This window comes from Simochromis diagramma, unplaced genomic scaffold (assembly GCF_900408965.1).
Source record: "Simochromis diagramma unplaced genomic scaffold, fSimDia1.1 OVJJ01000603.1, whole genome shotgun sequence".
Lineage (NCBI taxonomy): Eukaryota > Metazoa > Chordata > Actinopteri > Cichliformes > Cichlidae > Simochromis > Simochromis diagramma.
Window position 1 is genome coordinate 16,891,608 of NW_024387414.1, and position 19,808 is coordinate 16,911,415.

Below are 19,808 nucleotides of genomic sequence, written 5' to 3' on the forward strand. Positions count from 1 at the left end.
ACTGCATGCTGAGGTGGTGATTCAGCCATTGGATTCATGTTACAGCAGCTCATGAGTGAATGAACATTGTGCAATAAAAGTACTTTTAGAAGTATATTTTTCCAAACACTTACATTAACTTAAATTTACTTGAATAGGGTTAGGGGTTGCCACTTCAACATGCAGTCAAGTTCTATACTCTTGCTAATTTTACTCATTTTACTCAGGCGTGTTGCAACAGGGACACATGGAAAAGCTTCAGGACAGTGGCCCTCGAGGACTGGAGTTCGAGACCCCTGGATTAGAGTGTTACCTCCAAAAATGATGTGCAACAAGGACAGGGTTTTAGTGTTCTCAGTCACCTCACCATTCCTATCCTTGGGGCATCATTGTGTCAAAACAGGTGACTTTTATACACAAGAAGTCACACTTGGTAATGGGTTGATCCGAAATCTTTTTAATACCCCAAGAATTGTATATTCATCCATTTTCTTCAACTTCGGGCAAGAGCCTATACCTTGAAAGGTCACCAGGCCTACCTTGACAGCACCATTCATACTTTCATTCACACCTATGGGCAATTTTAGATTCACCAATTACCCTAACCTGACTAACTGCATGTTTTTGGACTATGGGAGGAAGACAGAGTACCCAGAGAAATTATGCAAACTCCACACAAAGGCCAGAGAGTGAATGTTAACACGGGACCTTCTTTTTTGAGGGAACAGTGCTAACCACCATGCTGCCCTACACAAAGTTGTATGTACTTCCTAAACCTTACCAAGTTGTCTTTACTGCTACAGCTAATCAGTAAACTTACAGACTGCAGATTTAAAAATCTAGTAACCCGATGATATATTAGCCATTATTTTTTCCCCTTTTAGATGCATGAAACAGATTCCCTAACATTTGTTACGTTATTTACTTGTTTACACTCTGGCCAAGTTGGCTTCTGTTGTGGTGCTCTAAACACTCATAACGCTGTTGAAAGCCAACACCCTCCACATCTTCTCTTTACTTATTATTTTAATCTACTGTCCATTATAAATGCCAACATGATATATTGCCAAACACCCAATATTGGCTGATAATATCAGTCTGCAGTTAAACTGGTCAAGCTCTAACAACGAGTGGAAGTGAAAGTAAAAAGTGTGTGGGGACCCAAAGGGATATGAGCCAGGCTTTTCCGGCTGTAAACCCAGGAGATTATGCCAGCAGCATCCCTCCAACCTCATTATGAGGAATTTGCAAGTCTTTAAAATAGGATGTTACCTCCAAGCAGCTGACATAGTCGTAGCCCGAGCATCTGAGCACTGGTCCAGTTTATTGGGAAGTCTTTTGATGAGACACAACAGACAATCCTGCCCATCATTACACAATTTTTTGCTGATCAATAGGTGGCAAGAAGGCAAAAATAAACTTAGCTGGCAGATAAGCTGTTTAATAAAACTTGAACAAAAACTCCACAGGTGACCTTCACGTTTCGGTTAGCAACATAGAAGCTGAGCTGATAAGAGAATAAATCAGAAGACTAAGCGGAGTACTACGCACACGCTGGGTGTAATGAGCAAATGATGATTAGCACAGTAGCCTTATTTACGATAAGCCTGAGTGAAAATACTGTCAACAGCAATAAAGTAGAAGTGAAATCAGTTCCAAGCAGATTGTCAGAGAAACTGGGCCACCATGGCTGATGATGAACCATCATCATCATCGTAGGAAAGCACATCAACATGGAAATCACAGCTGTGCCCTGCTGCAGTCGCCACTGTTGCCATACATGCTGCACCTCTTTGTTCCTCAAATATGAAACTGATGTGTTCATTTATGTGGGTGAATGTCAATCAACAAAATTATTCATAATTTCCTTACCCTAGGCAGTATGAACAAATACACTCTTCCAACCAAATAATTCAGCAGTCGAGGGAAGATATGTTGAATGCACTTACAAAACAGAATTATTCATAGTAGACAGCACCATGGAGCAAAACAACTCGTGTCCACATTATGAGAATGAAAAGCAGTCACTGCCTTGTCAAGGATCATTAAACTCATATGACATGGCTGCCTTTATTTCAGCTCCCTGTCAAATAAAGATGCACTTGGTGTGGCTTAAAAATAATATCAATTACGCACTCGTTCCATAGAGTGGAGAGTGTACAGACATTAAGCCGTGTGTACTGCCTTGCATATTGTGTGTGATCCTGGCACAGGAAACATCAAAGTCAAGCCAAACATCAATACAGTTTAAGTAACACAACACTGAGTAGAGAGAACTGTGTGTGTGCAAGATGAATTACCAAAAGCAATTATAAGAATAATTTACTTGCTCACTTAAATTCACTGTCAGACCATATGGTCTCTCAAAATGTGTGTAAAGTGTCTACCACTGAAAGCTGACATTTTCAAAAGGAACTGTGGCTTTTCAGTGTACCCTTATGATTGGCACATCTTTAGCCAATAACCAACCGACTGACCACAGATGAGCAAATCCTGAACAATCCTGCCTTCTAACTCTTAGGACTATAAATTCCAAAATAAACTTTATTGTACTCAATATGACCTGAAACTAGTGACTGAGATCAGAAAGTTGTCAGGAAATTGTTTACAGAGGTCACAAAGGAAACAAGCCAATGGGCCTTTAAAAAGAACACAACTAAGGCATTTCCACATTGGCTTCACTTTCCAGCCCCAAAAGCTACTTCCAGCTTTTAAACTGTCAGTGCATCATACTGTTGGAAAAGGTTACCAAAGTATTTCTACAGACTTGGGATGCCTGTCAATCTACAATAAGGCAAAAGAGGAAACACTGATGCCGTGTACTCTGGGGCTCTTTTCACATCTTTCAGGATGTTTTCTTGCAACTGTGGTATTGTCAGTTATGTCAGTGAGTCTTTCCCAACATCAACGCACTCAACTGGCAAGTAAATTCCCGGTAACTTGATCCATCAGTGCCAATGTTCTTTTCTTCAGCAATCACAACTTGGACAAAAAAAAAGAACTCACAATAAACGCAATAAGAAAAGTCCACAACGCGTGTGACACAGGTCTAAAGAGCACACTGGTAAATATCCTCAGCCTATTCATTCATGTCCTCTGTAGTGGACACACAAATCACCCAAAATTTACAGTTTTCTTTGTTCTCAGGAGGACCTGCGGGACGGTTTCCTCTTAGGAGGAGGATTACTGCACGTCGTCTAACGTGAACAGATGCTGAGCCATGCTCTGTCTGCACCTCCTCCTCAATCTCACTCACAGCAGGTGAGAGTGAAAACAACAGAGCTGCACATAACACAATCGCCGAATACTAGCAGTGACCTTAAGCAGCATCGAGTCGTACTGTGGATACTATTGGCACACTAATCAGATTCGAATCAAAATGCTCACATATCACCATTAAAGCATTGTACATTTACTGGGCACAGCTAATATAGAATTTGTATAGTTGAGGCCCGATTGAAGTTGCGTATCCAGAGGTTAAAACATAAATCCTACACACAGCAGCACAGTTGACATACACCTACTCAAACATGTAATTACACATCATACGCTGCCTACAGATACTAAACCAAGTCCGGAAGAACTGTATGTTAGAAACACCTGTGTTTGCTTCATGCTGTCAGAGAATGATGGAAAATGAGCACAACATGAAACTGATTGAAAGGGGATCAGTTATGTTACAGTAAATAAAGGGGTGTAAATAGCTACATGGACAACAGCTGTCTCCCATTCAGTAAACAATCAACATACAAGTTAACCAGATGTAACAAGAAATACTCTGGTTCAAAAACGTAAATCAATGGATGCAACGTCTGTGGGGAATTAAATTAAAGAACAATGTGTACAGTACGGAGGCAGGGCTGCTGGTAAAGTCCCTCCACACTGATGGTTGACCCACACACGCGCGCTTGGGGCAACTAAAAAGTTTGCCCAAAGAAAGTACTAAAACAATGTAAATTAGATGCCGTGACACGTAGGATCAGATGATTTATAACAGTGTGACTCAATTCATGAAGTATGGAAATTTCACAATTTCCAGCATAGCTCAAGCTATTAAAAAAAAAATAAAAAAAATTCAAGTGTCAGTAAGCCGACTTCCCAGAGTATTAGACATAGCTTACCAGTTTAACCCATTACTTAATGCGAAAACTTTTTATAGACCATTTTTCCTCAGGTTTTGCACTGTGGTGGCATTTCGGGTCACATATTTCTATGGAAAGGAAAATTCCTTTCTCTTGAATAGCTCTGAGCACACAGACTGTTCAGCTGCCACAACTGCTGGATTAAGACTTCTGGCTGGCCAAACCACACTGCTGCATGGAGGCAAGGACAATGGCAGGAAAGCTGGCCACAACCATTTCCTCCAGACTAACAGACCCAGCATGGTCATTCTGTTATTTAAGAGATTCCCTTCCTCCTTCGACTTTTAATCCGCATCATCTGGTTCATTTCCCCACAGTACAAGACTGCTCCGCTTAAAAGTGTAAGATCAATTAACATTGAGACAAAGATTCAATTTATCCAACTTTTAAAAAAAAACAAAACAAAAACAAAACAACAACTTTAAATTGCCTTAGATTATGTCCTTTAATTACAATTCAACTGAAACTAAATTTTTAAAAGAAATAAAAACTGAACATGGGATCAAGAATTTGAATCAGATGACACCAGTGGGTGTTTCTGCCCATTAAGTCCATTCCACAAGAACAAGTCAGATCTTTGCTGTGCAAAACACTGAGTCAGTTTGGGTTTTGAAACAGGGATGAGTGCACCACTACAAAGATGAGGGCTGCACTGGGTTTATAAGACAAGGCAAAGGGTTTAATAAAATTATATAAATAAAAAGTGCCCAGCCCTATCCTAGCATCTAAGAAGATTAATAATATACCATATATATGATTTCTGAGGATAAATGTCTTGTTAAAAGGAAATATGTCAGTGGTAAACAGAAAACCACCATGAGGCACACATTTATAACTCCCTTAAGTTTTCCCTTCACTGACTAATATGTGACTAAGCAAAAACAGAAGGCATGTCTCCTGAAACCCTAAAAAGTTGCACCAGTATCTGAGTTACTGTGAGCTGGGACAACAAGAAAGAAAGTGGAACAGAACTAAAATAGACAAACGAGCTGACCTGGTGCCAAAAAAAGGATAATAAAAGGTTTCAGGCTATGTTGTGTGCATGTGTTGAGGGGGGTTATGATACAGCTAGTATTATAGGTCTGGAAAGCAGTGGGAGGCTGACAGTTTTCTGTGGACTAAACACTGAGCCCACTTGCTGGGAAAGCTGCCTCAGAGTCAGCACAGGACTCGGCTATTTCCCATGCACCATAATTGCTGGTCTCTTGGTTTACTTTGTGCATTGGAAGATTGAGAAATGGCAGCACTAGACTCTGAGGGAAACCTGTGAACTGTAGTATTTCCACTGGCCCACAGCAGCATGCGACTGAGCAGGCTGACGGGAACAAGTACTGTAGTCTGGACAACTGCCCTGAGAAGGAGAGCAAGCTACTGAGCCCCACCAACTATCAAAGCTATTAGAGTACCCCGTCCAAAACACTGTATTGTTCCCTGAGCTGAAGCTTTTCAGAAACTGATCCAAACAGATGGACACTTGTCACAAAACACTGTCATCACAGTTTCCTTTGCTACTCGTTTCCTTTATATTGCACCAAATGCTGCTGGAATCTAACATTTTTAGGTTGTGAGAGCCCAATTCAGCTCTGAGCCTTTTTTAGCTATAATGTAAATATAATGGGCTGTTGTGCAGTTATATTAGTTAAGGGAGACATGCTTGTATTGTAGCGGTCACAATTTCCAAATCACAGAAATGTAATGCGACATGCATCTTTAAAAAGGGATCAGCTATGATTTAGTCGACGCACAGCCTAAGGTGCACTGAGATTAAGTGGGGTTTGAAGTTCTGTGATGCTGTGATTACGTGTTGCCAACTTTACTCAAATTTCTGTCTTGCTACAGTACTCTTCCAACAGAAGTGTTCAGATTTCCTGATATAATACACAGAAACCGAAAGGATTTTAGCGTTTAAATGCCAGTTTATCTAATATGTAACTGTGCACATGTGTCTAAAGTTTCCAAAATTAGACCATCGGTCTGAATAACATTTTTTAAGCTTATACTCGAACAGGTATTTTAATAACTGGCTGGTTAGACTGGCCCTCTAAGCTCACAGCGCAGCTCCTGAACTGTGCAAGAACTACATTCCCAGGATGCAGTCCAACATGATGGAGGTGGAGTTCATCTCCCTGTGGAGATAATCACTAAATAGTATCAGCAGTGACTGGTTAACTGGTCAGCAACATAGGAATGGCCAGAGCTGGCTGGTTTGCAGCAACATAACTTTAAAAACTATTAAAACAGAGAGCGTAATTCTGCTGGTCAGATGAAAAGAAATAAAATAAGATCACAAAAATGCTAGAATTATTTGCCAAATATACTTGAGAGGATGTTAACATAACTGGGAAGCCAGCCCGAGTCTGTGGGAATCACTATGTAAGGAATTATGGATCAAAATGATAATCACTGTTTGCAGCCCTTGAGAATATCGGGGGGGGGGGGGGGGGGGGGGGGGGAAAAAAAAAAACAAAAAAACCTTGTTATTGTAGTTTTGAGTTGAACCAGATCGTCCCGTCTTAATGTAGATGGAAAAATAGATTACAGCTTGGAGCTCTTTCATAACCATTAAAAAGGACACAGCCTTCCCCCTCAGCTGCCAACATCCAGATATGTACATAAAAGTATTATTCTCCATCCAACAAACCAGTGGCAGCAAACTCCCACCGCTAAAGACCAGCCATAAAAAGAATCCAATTTAGCCAGCATGTCTTCAGTCAGCAAAATCATCATCCACAATAAAGAAGACGAGCGTCCTATCAATAGCGAGCATCCTGGGATTCAATTTCACAAACATCTGACGAGGTGGTGGGAGAGGGAGGGGGAGCTGCAACCCACTGATGCATAGCTTACATCAGCAATAAAATATTCATGAACACTTGAGCGTACACACCAACAACTGATACAGCACATTGATATGATGATTCCTCTTCCTTTGCAACATGGATAGATGACCTAGAAAGAAACCCTGTGTTTTACAGTCTGTGTCACTCGACTACAGAGCTCAAACTAGCCAGCTGAGAGGACTTCCATGGAAACCAGAGAACAAAGACCCTGATGAGCCAGTCACATCAATAAAACAGATGATATAACACGCTGGAAGGACAAACACTTTTTTCCAAGGGATATCAACACACACAAAAACCCACTACCTCCAGCACATCTAAAAAAATATCTCTGCCAAGTTGGCATGATAGCAAAACATTACTGGAAACACTCAAAAACAAATAAGCGCCTACTCAGAGTAAGACATTGCAAGCCAGGAACTCCATGGTGCATGATTGGAAGCTCTGAAAAACTCGGAAAAATTAATTCAAGGTGCAACAAAAGAGACCGAGAGGTGTTTGGTTGTTCGTGCCAAACAGTACTTTGATGAGAATTCTTCCAAGACTGACTCGGCCTGCGAACGAAAGCAACTGTACTGACGTGCTGGTTTCATTCGAGCCGACAAAGAAATGTAACTGACGGCAAAAACAAGATGTTTCTCGTCAATACAGTAAACAAACAAATTGTACTGGCAGCCACAAAAATGTGCTGTACATCATGTACGTCGCCAAAGACACCATCACATTTTTCAAAATCTGATTTTCATGCTGACCAGTGACACAAAACCAGACTCCTCTCAGAGCAGAAACCCATTTCTCTACCTCTGGCACTGCTGTAAAGCAACACTACCTGTATCGCTGAAGATGACGCCTGATGTGAAATCTAAACCCAGCATCTCTGCTACACTACAATCTAAGACCTCAAAAGTGTTGCATTTTAGCAGGACTCCTGTTTCAAAGGTGTGGGGTTGGAGGGGGGGTTCGCACGTAGTCGTCATAATAAAGCTCCACCCAAATGCTGCATTCCTCCCATGCTGCTGCCTCCATTAGGCTATTACAGGCTTTTAAACATTCACTTCATTGTTTTCATTGTAAGGGGCTTATCAGATCTAAGCCTTTAACCTTTTCAAACTGCAACGCAAATGACTGCTCCACCTCCCGGCAGCTTGCGTGCGTATCTCGACAACATGAGGAGAGGTAGGTCAAAGAAGATTGTTGCGCCTTTGTTTAGAGCCCCTGACATGACATCAAAAGCCAAAACCAGCAACTTTAACAAACAGATCAGTTACAGTCTAACACAATGCTAAACAATGTGGCTCACTTTACCTCCCGGCAACGTAACACTTAAACCATCCCCAAACGTCCACTGACATGAGGGAAACCAAGCAGCATCTGCTAATGCTTCATAATGAGAAACAACAGCGGCATAATGCATTCTACTGTTTTAAAACTCCACCAAGTCTCATTTGAACACATTTAGCAAGAATGCTGGTTTTCAGTGTGACACACGTTCACGCCTGGAAGGTGCCCAGTTCGACCACAGTCTTATCTCGTGGCCACTGAAGCAGATGGGTAAGTACACAGTCTAACGGCCCCTAAAAATTGGCTTCCTTCCTTGAAGTGATGTGTTCATTTCCCCACCCAGATTTACAGCGTCAGCGATAACATTTATGACCACACATTCAAAGCTTTTTTTTTTTTTAACTTTACATTTTCTGTAGGAACTCTACTTAAACATAAACCAAAGATATTAAAATCACCGATGTCTTACTCTGGGAAAACTGTACATGCTGTACATACACATACGTCAGAGGCTTTTTGTGCCTTTGTTCAGGTGTTGACCCAGTGAAAGACAACCATTAATGGGGAGGGTTTGGGAAGTTCCCGTAGCTAAAAGTGAAGGCAATATTGCAGTTATCCACTGACCACCAAGACCCTAGAGTTTATCCTTACATTTTGTTTGTTTTAAACACTGCCTTTAAGAAAGTATTGATCATTTGTTTTATTTATTAATTTATTTTTATTTTTTTAAGTTACAGTAACAGAATTATTACCTCACTCATGAAATAAAACTGCCATCCAACTACCTTCTTAATGGATGCAATGAATGACCATTTCAGTCAATATGCATGTTATTTCCTCAATGTATAAAATTAAAGTCAAAACTGAAACCCAAAATTCAGTGTAGCTCCCTTAAATGATTTCTGCAACAACCCACACACTGCACATAGGTTTATGACACTTTGATGAGTACAGTGCACCGCCTGTGATGTTTTATACATTAATAGGCATAAAAATGTGTCACGCATTTAAGTCAAAGCAGTAGCTGAACATTTTGTAGGTATTCCCCACTGTTGTCATCATCATCATCATCAGCGTACAAAACCAAGAGTACTCTCCATTTCAATTCTGGCATTCCTAAAATACCTCTTCTCTCAGTATGTGTACGTGTAAGCATGCTTATATTTAAAAGCTACAGAGGTGCCTGTCCACGTGTTTTCATGTCCCCTCAGCACATCTGGCTCTAGTTACAGCCCCTGTGACCTGTGTGGTTCTGCTCCATCCCAGCCCCCATCGCTCCGCTGTGGGAGAGCAGAGTAATGACTGAGTGCTGCTGGGCCTCTGCTGCTACATTTCCCAGGACCTCTGGTAATATGGGTGGTTCACTTCTTTGCTCAAGACTTTAGATGGCCTCCTGCTGATCAGTTCGTTCCTCCCGCCCCCACCAATCTTTGTCTTTTTTGTCTGACTTCTTTTTTAAAAAGGAGAACAAGAGTTATGTTGTCAGAATGTGTCTCCACAAATACTGATTTGTCTCTATGTTCTCATGATGTTGGCCTTCTCTACGATTACTGCACGTCGCAACACTGAGTTTTTTGACAAGACAGCATTTATTAGTTTGACCTATAGCAGTGTCATTTTGATTAATAACCCAATCTAAAAAGATAAAAAAAAAAAAAAAAAAAAACAGGTTCACAGAAACTTATCAGTGACTGAACTATAATGAGAATACCAAACAGAACGGAGCCGATAAATTTCACTGAGCCTTTGAAGTTGTCTCCATACCAGACACTGTTTTCCATCTTTGGGGAAAATAGCCTGCACATACTATTGTGACATTTTGCACAAATATGTGCACTGATTTAAACAGAAAAAACCAAAAACAAACCCATGCCAGATGAAAATGTTGCTTAATAAATAAGTGGTTAAAAAGTCCTTTTGATGTATGGAAGATTTGAGAACACAAGCCTGTCATACTTGGACACAATTATAAGAAGCCCATTGGCTTTTTCCGAGCACATTCTGCAACAACAACTTCATTGCATTAAAAGAACCAACAAGGTCAACCGTGCAACAAATGAACGAAAGGCATTTCTCCAGCAGTCCAACTTGTTTTGCAGCTGTAAAAAAAAAAAAAAATGAGTAGGCGTTGTTCTGCTTTGCTCCAACTGTATGAAGCTCGTGCTGATGCATGATATGGGCAGACAGCAGCTTTCTTGGTTATTAATATAATTACTTTGCTAGAAATTCACTGTCATTTACTCATCTGAAAGCATTTCATCTACGAGGATTCCAGCAACAGTTTACCTTTTTGTCATCTTTAACTACACAAAGTTGCTGCCTAGCCATGAATGCATCGACTTAACTGAGCATAAAGGCGAGAAAAAAGACGAGGGAGAGGGAAAAAAAAAAAAAAAAAAAAGGATATGCGCCATCACCATACAGTATGTGTGGCCAAGTCACATCTCAAATTACTTCTGTGACACAGACACACTGCTGCTGGTGTGAGGAGAGACAAGATGAGTACAGAAGGGTTTATTTTTTTTCAGCAAGAATGAAAACAGACCACTGATCACCTCATTCACATGGAGCAATAAATGACTTCTAGTAAACAAACGTGGCTGTATATCAGCTGTAAGAGTGAAAGTAACATGTTTAAGTCATTTTTTTACAAACATACTTTTTAAATCAGTCTTTCTATGCCTAAATATAAGAGCGGGCTAATAAGATACATTATAAAACTGATGGCTGGCAAAGAGGGTCAACTCAGGCCTGCAGGGCTTGCACAACACTGGCTGAAACCTGGTCATAGTTTTGAGGTTTTCAAAGAGAAAAAACAAAACAAAAAAAACCTTTGATTAAAAGTTTAAGGCATGTTCAATTGCTGACAAAATCTGTAGATAAAGCAGGATTAATCAGCTCAAACCTTCAACCCTTGCTGGCATTTTTATGGTAATTTCTATAAGCTCCAAACAGACAAAATTAAATTTAAAAAAATAGTGTAATACAAAACTTTCACAGTAAGTGTAATTTAATACTAGGCTCATCAATAAAAAGGATTCCAATATCAGTTACAGCGTTTTGTGCTGGTAATGGATTAGGGTTTAATTTCAGGTGGCTCTAAAGTCCTTGCTTTCAACACAGAAGTCTCCAGCAGAGCAAACAGGATAAGTCGATCTCTGCAGTTCATTAACTTTCAAAGAAGTGCAGCTGCACTGAGATGAAGTGAGATCTGGGTCTGCTTAGTGAGAGAGAGGCCGAAGCGTGGAATAAAAGGGAGCCTCTCTCATTAACAACAGCACAAGGGCCAGAGACACTACAGAGATACACCACCCGCTGATGAGCAACTGTCCCAAGAAGAGAAACGATACATTCATCTCTAGATTAGAACAAAAATAAATAAATAAATAAAAAAATCTTGCCTTTTAATAGTTATGTACCAACTAACAGCCCAAATCCAACAGTTCAGCACTGGTTTGCACCATTCGTTACTGAACTTCAAAAAAGCAAAGTCTTTAAGGCACATGCTACACGACTGTACAGGGCTGCACACTCCATTGGAGCCATCAGCTCTCATTGGCTAAAGTGGACCAGAGCCACAGTACATAGAGTGGTGTGTTAAAGATTTATGAAGATATGGCACAAGTAAATCAGCTTACAAAATATGCTTAAGTATACTAAAATATTTAGAAGTACAATCAACACAGCTGGTGTGTTTAAGCCACATTTGACTCAAGGACCCTTAAAGGCCCTCTGGGAACAGTAACATCATGCATGATGATGCACAAACCGTGATCCCAGTATAATAACCGTTATCCCTTGAAGCTTTTGCTAAACACACACTGTAGACCAACCGATTCCGAATAATTTTAGGATCCGAAGAAGAAGAAAAAGAAAAAAGCAGAGGCACCTGCGCGTGATTGTACAAATCATGCAGCGGAACTCCTTTCAACACTCAGCAGGTAGTTTCTTCCCCATCATCTGTGGGCCAATCATGACAGCTCAGAAAATTTTCCAGCAAATTTCTTCAAACCCCCCCCCCCCCCAACCACAGTTAATCGCTTCAGGTCTCCACAGTCCAATTATGCACTCTGTTCCTTCAGTCTTTCTATGCTGATGCTTTTCTCTGATTCAAGGCTATTGTGCAAGAAATAAGTAAATTAAAAGACAAACTGGCAGCTTAAGTCAAGAAAATATGACTTCACTGTATGTCCCAGACACTGCATAAATACCATAATACTACACTGAAATTTAATAACAGAAACCATTCAGTGCTGCTGACAACACACTTTACTCAATGATTAAAGCATGAGAAACTACTCATGTCCACGGGGTGTGACAAAGTCTGATTCAGAAAATGAAAAATGAGAAGACTGTGAGCGAGGAAAACAAATACTGATCATAACCCAATCTCACAGAAACCTCCTTCAAATGAAAGGAAACTTTACTTTTAACAAGCTCTGTAGACAAGTTCAATTCAACAGGGCCAGACAGTCCCATGTTTTGTTTTAGTTCAGTTTATGGATTAGTGTAAATATACTTTGTGACATGTTTTATTTAGCCCACATCAGCAAATTAAAGTAGTTAAATAAACTTTATTTCACTGTGGCAAACCTTTAAAATCTTCCAATACACATAATTCACCACAAAACTCTTTAGACACCTACGCCAAACGTTTTTCCATTAAATATGGCAGGTCTTGGATCATTTTAAAGAAAGAGGGGAGAGTTATATACCTGGCTCACCCACTTAAGCGTAACATTATGTTCTGGGATTTGACATTTTCTGATGTCATTTTTACCCATTTAAAACTCAATGACTGATTGGTAAGTGTTTGCTCGCTGTTGCTAGGTGAAATCAGTCACAGACAGGGTGCTACCACTGGTCACTGGCAGACTGATGCGGTCGTCCGTACTTTGAATGGAATATCACCTTCAAAGTAAGAGCTCCAGTTTGCCTCATACTTTTCACAATAATGAGGAGGTTTTTGGTGCCACGCAATATAACTCTTTGCAATCAATTTCAGCTGTCGACTCCCACCAACCTTCAGCAAAAACTTGGGGTATGCACATGTTTCCCCAGTAACCAGCAGTTGCCAGGGTGTCGCCAACTGGTCTCTAGGCTTGTGGGTCTGTGGGCTTAGATGCACAATAAATGTTGCAACACAATCAACACACCAAGTTAACACTTCTGTGTAAAAGTGATCATGCAAATTCTGTTGGCAATAATGTATTTGGTAAGAAAAACAAGAAACTGTCTCACTGCCCCATGAAGAAAAAGTTTTAATTTGCCTGTAAAAGTTTAAGTTAAAAGTAATCTGGGGGAGAAAAAAAAAAGCTTACAAACTCAGCTTTATCTTTTGAACTAAGAACTGTGGGCTAGATCGAAGAGACGTTCAGGGGGCCCTAAGTGTGCTGCTGTGTCATGAGTTACTGAGACACAGGAGACTCATCACATGCACTTCATCAGAACTGGAGATAATTTCCATCTTTTTGCGCTACTCCTTTAATCTTGTGCTGGACAGAATATTAATCATCTTTTTTTCTTTTTTTTTTTTTTTTTTTTTTTTTTAAGGGGGGGGGGGGTCTTACCACTTCAAAAAGGAGGAAGAAATGAGCACATTAGACAGCAGAAACGGGCCAAGATGGTGCCATGGAGTACAGTGACAGCACTATACACAAACAATCCTCTCTTACAAGCAAAGCCCTGGGGTAGACCAGCAGAACAAGCTAGGAGGGCAGTTGGTCTCTAAATAGATCAGCATCAAGAACACAGGCGTTTTTATCCACCAGCAGCAACATAAAACCACTGCTCACAAGAAGGGAAGTGACAGGCTTCTGAGGACTTTGGCTTTGAAGTGAGTGAACGAATAAATGAGCTATTGATTCATTATCCTTTTCCTTCCACCTCTGTTTATGAATAATCAAAGGAGGAAAAACTTACCAATACCAAGGAAACATTTTAATTACTTTAAATTATCATCATCATCATTTCATATTAATGAACACTAGTATCCTTCACATTCCAGGAGCAGGAGGAAGCAGAAAAAGGTTCTACTAACACAAGCTCTTTGCAAGTAAAAGCAACACTACTGTGTTAACTTCTAAGACTTCCAAGGAAGCACAAGTTAAAAATGATGACATGCCAACTTCCCCATTCTTTAGTAATTCCAAGACACGGCGTTACATAAATACCTCACGAGTACAAGCAGCATGATTCTTCAACAAAAGAAAGCGCAAGGTTGACCTGCAACATTTTCAGAAACTATGTTGCTGCATTTTCAATTATGCCTTTGATCTTATTCCATCTGATCCCATTCACTGATCACACAATGACTTTTAACATTGTGTCAGTCCTTATCAAATCCCATTTTACCACCAACAGCAATTCCACTAATCCCATTTGACCATTTATTTAAATACCAGCATAATGGAGGAGCAATTGAAACAGATGTGCCACGAAAATTTAAGGTCCTCTTGAAAAACTGCAACACACGTCTGACGATCTGGGCAAGAAACTGGGTCTTTAAAATTTAAAATAACCATCCGGAGACACAAGTTGGCAGTTAATACCCATTTGCCACAGTGTGAGTCAGCAGTTTCCTAATTTTATTACTTTTACTTAGTTTTAATTATTCTCCTTATTCTTAAATGGCCCTATAATCTTGACGTAATGTCAAAGTGAGAGGCGTAATCTATTTGCAGACCACTTGGTCAGAGCAACCCTTTACTTTTAAAAGAGATAGTCTGGTTAATTTGAGGCACATTTACAGGAATGTCTCTGCCTTTAACAATCAAGGTAGGATGAGAAAAAAGAAAGACTTATAAAGGCAGCCAAATAAGGGGTAGCACATAGAGGCAGTATAGCTCAGTTGTGACAGTTTGTGCACTTAGTGTGTCAAGAGTTTTACATGATTTGCTGCCATCAGACAACAGCTTGATGGCAGCTTTCAAGTTTCTGCACCGTAAAACAACCAGCTCGAGTCTCGCAGTCTCTGGCTCGGTTTGATTGATTTGCAGTAAAAGAAAACAAACTGGACTTAAAGTGAAGTTTACCTTCAACACGACTTAAAGTACTAGCACCAGCAAAGAAAGACTGACGAGCTGCACCAGCTGGGTGGATATTTTTGTCTTAACAAAAAAAAATGTCAAATCAAAGTTAAATATCCATTATCATTTTAAAAAAAAATAAATAAATATCTTTGGGTCAGCCAGCTAGACTTTTGTTGCCTGTGAATCCCCTGCTCTACAGAACAACAGATGACACATAGATTACTCAAAAGGAAAAGTACTCAGTAGCTGCAATCATAAATCCGACGGGTATATAAAGACACATAATGCACTGAATGCACCACATAAAAACGAATCGCTCATCGAGCAAAATTATCTCAAACTTATCTACCCGACTCGTGCAATGCATCGTGTACAATTTGTTCTTCATCTTTTTGTTTACAGAAATGTCTTCGCCCAGGGTTTGGTCCACTGGGCACATCAGAGTTTGGACATGTCCATCATTGGTGGGTTTTATTTTGCCAATTTACTTCTCTGCCTCTTTTGAACATGTCAGTGAATTCCAGACTTGTACAGGGTAACCGTCTGAAGATGAGGCCTCCTTGGGTGGCTGTAGCTCAAGTGGTAGAACAGGCCATCTACTAATCGGAAGGTTGCTGGTTTGATCCCTGGCAACTAACCCCAAGTTGCTCTCTGATGCAACTATCAGAGTGTGAATGTTCGATAGAAAGCACTAGAAAGAGAAAAAAAATTTTAAAAAAAGTACTTATGAATGGGGCACATTGCATAAAGTGCTTTGAGTGCTCAGGTAGAGCAGAAAAGAGCTATATAAGAACCAGTCCATTTACCATTCCTTTTTGTTGTATCGGAAGAGTTATACACAGATGTTTCTCTAGATTCTTAATAGTATGATTAGCAAATCTAAACAGTGGAGACCTGACATTGTAAGTTAAAAGGTAAGACAAACCACCACTGTGGAAGTTTCCATTAAACTGTCAAGACTCATAAGAAATCCACAAGAAGCTAGCTGCCTACTGCTAGCGAGCATCATTATCCGAAATAACCCAATGTTCTCGGTTGTGCATCCTGAAAATTGAACAGGATATGAAGTAACCCATATGTGAAAAACGGGATAATCTTACAGAACCACAATGGCGCTCTGGGTTCAGCATCTTGCCCAAAGAGACGTCAGCATGTGACCTAAATGAGTGTGGTTCGACTCACTAACCTTCTGATTAGCAGACGTTCCTGTGAACCACGTTATCCCCAGCTTTTAATGTGAAGGATTTTTTTTGGTCCCAATTTTCGCCCATATCGCCTAATTTACAGGATCAGGATGAGACACGCAGCGATAACTATATCTAATGATGGATGTTGGACTGATGGGTAATTTTAACCTATAAACTGCAATTAATGCAGACACCTTCATGAGAACATGCTCTCGTGTCACATAAAAATTGTGGGTTGGTTAAGGGAGAGGTTGTATGGATGCCATAGAGCGAGCAGCATGAGTGAAGGCGAAATAAAAACAACCATCATCAGCGCTATAAAACCTGCCCAGCTGCAGTCTTTGATCCTCCCCTCCAGCTCCCCTGCTTAATTTGAACACCTGCACACACCGAGCCACACGCACAGCCCCGCTGCTCACACACGCCACGCCTGGCCACACATCGCTCACACAGCAAATCTCCCTTCCCATCAGCTGTAGGCAGAAGCGGCAAACAGATTTGTTTGTTTCCATCTCTGAAGGAATGGCTTCATTTTAATCAATGAGCAGTGATGTTATGCCGTCGGGGCAGCGCAGAGCATGAGCGCGTCTTTATTTTAGTTATCACTTATGGTTATAGCTAACCTTTCAAAGATCATTAGCAAAATGCCAAGGACTGAACAGATGTGGGCGTTTCATGTCATTTACTCTTAAGGTTTCATATGCAACTGGATGTCTCCTGAAGCCTGTGCCTAAAACGGTCAATTCAATTAGAGCTACAATGAGGGATCATTTTCACCACCAACTATTCTATTGATTTAATAAAAGACATCTGTGAAAACATCTCATCGGTTTTACAAATCTATAAATGTCTTTGTCTCTGTATGTCAAACAGCTCAAAATACCCAAAAGACATTTGAACCACAGACTTCTAGAACAAAAGGCATTTCCACCCATTCCCTTAAAACCAAAACACAGTTCTGGCAATGTGTTCACTGCTTTAATAAACTGAGTGCCTGCTGCATCTTTGTTAAGACAAAATCATTAGAAAAAGGTTATCATTCATTTTTTTGTCCTTTCCACACTAACCTTGAGTGCACACAGAGGAAGTAAATGTTGGTAACGATCGGTAATCCGTCTTGTGAATTTCTCTTTGATAAATCAAACCCAGGTTTTCATAGGATGCCAGCAGCCCAGCATGTGCACATTAGGACACAGGTAATGGTGGAATTCCTTAGCAGCATAAGATGGCTGCCATAGTTCTTCCTGCAGAACATGTACGAGGTCAGGGCTGATGCCTTTTTAAGCAGGATAGTGGATCTAATGTTGGGCTGTATTAACTCACCTATTCTCAAAAACACCAAACATATATACCATGTTGTGGATCAAAAGCAGGGGGGGGGTTAATAAGAGGGATAACTGATTTAAGTGAAAACCTGGAACATCTGTTTTTCATTCAGTTCATGTTTCAGACTTCAGAGACCTCAAGGCTTTACTCAGCATCTTTCCAGCTAACTTTATTAAGCCTGCTTTGTTAGATAGACCCACGCTCTGCCTTTTTTCCTGTCTAGATGCTGCGTCAAGACTACCTCATCAATCTAGCTCTGGTCAGACAAAACGGTCCATTTTCCTTCCATAAAACATCATAAAATCTTTTAAGTTGCTGAGACAGGCCGAACCATGCAGAACCTCATCTCCAGGGTGCAGTTTTGTAACTACATGGGTGTAATTGCTTTGTCTGGGTTTCTTGTTATTCACAGGCAATACATAGTTAAAGGATTAAATGTGTAGGATTACTCACTAGTCTTCATGCTGTGATTCAGAGCGAGAATAACATTCCTAGTCACGACCAGTAATACCATATGGTGCAGTGCGGAATATTGTTCCCCGAAAACGAGGTGAGGCTACACGGACTGAAACATCTGCTTGTTCCTCAATCATTTTCTAAACCAGTCAAAATTAACATTTTTAAAAATTGTATATTTATAAAAACAAAAGTAATACAAATGCACACTGGCATTTAAAAAGGAGACAAATGGGTCACTACCTACGAGCTTACCTCAGTCCCAACTCTGTCAGTTCGTTAGTGTTTTTAAAATCACGTGAAACTTTATTAAAATTTACACGACATTGCAAAAAAAGTATTATTTACATGTATAATTTGAATTGAGTTAACAACTTAACAATTTCCCAGCATAATTAAATATTGTTTAAATAATGTTTATTTTACAAATATATCCACTAGTTTTCACTTTCTTGGGGTGAAATAATAGATCCAACGTAACACAGCTCTGTCACATATACTTAAAGTTACTTGTTATGATTGTTTTATACAGAACAAAACAATTTTGAAGCTTGAAAAATCCATTTCCCCGAGACATGTTGGCCACATTTCCTTTCCGAGAAGAAATAAAAATAATAAAAACTTTATAGGGAGTCATTACTATTCCATACAGACATATAAAACAATTTAAAAGGAGGTTATTTATTTATTTAGATACTTTTCACAAGCTGCAGTATTACATCTGTGGTTTTATTTCATACATGGGTACTGGCTCTATGTTGACTTTAAAGCTTATTACTCTAGTCTGACACCTGTTGAGCCATTTTTCCCCTCCTGTTGGGTTAGCTGTTAATCACCGATACATGACAACAATTCAGCTTTTGAACAGTAGTCAAGACAAAGAAAACACTCCTTCATGCTGAAAGACTAAATTAACCTTTCCCCTCTTTTTCTTTTGCAAGGGGAGGGTGTGATGGAGTTAAAGGATAACTTTGTTAATTGGTTTCCATCGAGTCCAAACAGGAAGTCATTAAAAAGTGCCTGAAGATTACAGGAAATAATTATCTGTAAGTTGCTGGCCATATCTTCTGAGTTTGAAAACTATGGGCATTGTAAAATCTTCATTTTAAAGCTTTCGCATATTGAAAGCAGTTCAAAAAAAAAAAAAAAAAAAATTATATATATATATATATATATATATATATATATATATATATATATATATATATATATACACACACACACACACACACACAGACACACACACATATACATACATACATACACACACCAAGTTTAGGAATATGCACAAAAATCTGCTCATTATTCAGTGTTTTCAAAAACCTTTGTCTTGTTTACTTAGATTCTTTAATATCGTCATCAATAAAAACTATAGAAGTTATGAGGCGTTTCCTGCTTTAGGGGAGGTTTGTATGTTTGTATACTGCAGTTTTAGCCTACAGTCCCAACTAGCTCACTACCTAGCTCTAAGAAAACTAAAACCAGTTTTTTAAGACCATTTAAAAATCTGATTTCTTGGAAGAAATTCATGCTTCTTGTAGAACCCATCTCATAACAATGATCATG

The 19,808-nt window shown here is 39.7% G+C and overlaps 1 protein-coding gene across 4 annotated transcripts in view; it reads right to left on the reverse strand.

Annotated features, from left to right (window-relative positions):
* furina (furin (paired basic amino acid cleaving enzyme) a) overlaps positions 1–19,808 on the reverse strand; it is an 80,591-nt gene that overhangs the window by 52,311 nt on the left and 8,472 nt on the right. The gene's annotated exons all lie outside the window — the stretch shown is intronic.